The following is a 1,644-nucleotide window of genomic DNA, read 5'->3' on the forward strand; positions in this document are numbered from 1 at the left end:
AACAAAAATATAGATGTCTACGCATGCACGGTTTAGTATAGATACATATATCTCCTAACTTTTTCTACAGCTGAGAAGTAATGAAAACCCAGTAGCAAAGAGCGCACATAGAAAACACATATTGGTTTCAATACACCATTCTTCAATAAAGAGAACCAGGAATTCTTGGGGAAGTGGGTGATTTAAGAGCTGGGGCAAGGAAAATAGAAATAAGTCCAGAATATTTTGTGCCAGAGAGCAAAGAAGCACAGTTGTCCACTGGCTTTGTAGATACTAATGTCCCTTATACCACTTGCATATAATCTATGTGTATTCTCCTGTATACTTAAAATCATCTCTAGATTACTTATAATATCTAATACAATGCCTAAACATCATTTCATTTGTGTGGCTTCAGAATAGTACTCAGAAAAATTCAAGTTTTGGGCGGTGCCTGTGGCTCAGTCGGTAAGGCGCCAGCCCCATATACCGAGGGTGGCGGGTTCAAACCCGGCCCCGGCCAAACTGCAACCAAAAAATAGCCGGGCATTGTGGCGGGCACCTGTAGTCCCAGCTGCTTGGGAGGCTGAGGCAAGAGAATCGCTTAAGCCCAGGAGTTGGAGGTTGCTGTGAGCTGTGTGAGGCCACGGCACTCTACCGAGGGCCATAAAGTGAGACTCTGTCTCTACAAAAAAAAAAAAAGAAAAAAGAAAAATTCAAGTTTTGATTTTCAGAGCTTTGTGAATTTTTTCCCCTAAATATTTTTGATCTGCAGTTGGTTGAATTCATGGATATAAAACTCACAAATTTGGAGAGCTGACTGTATTCACAGAAGGATGCTAACTTATCAAAAATAAGTAGGCATCAAACTGAAATGGCTCCTAAGGGTCAAAAATTAGAATAATTTGAGCACTAAAATAAATAATGATAGGTCAGGCTCGGTGGCTCACGCCTGTAATCCTAGGGCTCTGGGAGGGCGAGGTGGGTGGATTGCTTGAGCTCACTACTTAGAGATCAGCTTGAGCAAAAGCAAGGCCCCATCTCTACTAAAAATAGAAAAACTGAGGCAAGAGGATCACTTGAGCCCAAGAGTTGGAGGTTGCTGTGAGCTATGATTCCATGGTACTCTACCCAGGGCAACAGCTTGAGACTCTGTCTCAAAAATAATAATAATAATGATGATGATGATGATGATGATGATAGTGTTGGATTGTAACTCATTGTAATTGGGATTGTAAAATAAATATATAAATAATAAAATCAAAATAACTAAACAATACTTACCTGGCAGGGAAGATACCCTGATCATGAAGGTGGTTTTCCCAGGGTGAAGCTTATCCATTGCACTCCAGATGTGCTGACCCCTGTGATTTCCCCAAATGTGGGAAACTCGACTGCATAATTTGTGGTAGTGGGGACCTGCTTTCATGCTCTCCCCTGGGGAAAAGATAGCTAAATATATGGGGAAGAATTCTTACAAAAGAATGCCAATTAATCCATGTAGAAAGAAAGAAATAGAAAAATCAACATTAGGCAAGTACCTCAATATTAATTTTTTTTTTTTTTTGAGGCAGGGTCTCAATTTGTCATCCTTGGTAGAATGCTGTGGTGTCATAGCTCACAGCCACCTCAGATTCTTGGGCTCAAGTGATTCTCTTGCCTCAG

General features: G+C 40.7%; 1 non-coding gene across 1 annotated transcript; it reads left to right on the forward strand.

Moving 5' to 3' along the window:
- The first annotated feature begins 1,255 nt into the window (after window positions 1–1,255).
- Window positions 1,256–1,418, forward strand: LOC128592989 (U1 spliceosomal RNA). The gene has a single exon (XR_008382182.1). It is a non-coding gene; the product is annotated as a U1 spliceosomal RNA (small nuclear RNA).
- Window positions 1,419–1,644: the final 226 nt, after the last annotated feature.

Source organism: Nycticebus coucang, chromosome 8 (genome assembly GCF_027406575.1).
Source record: "Nycticebus coucang isolate mNycCou1 chromosome 8, mNycCou1.pri, whole genome shotgun sequence".
Lineage (NCBI taxonomy): Eukaryota > Metazoa > Chordata > Mammalia > Primates > Lorisidae > Nycticebus > Nycticebus coucang.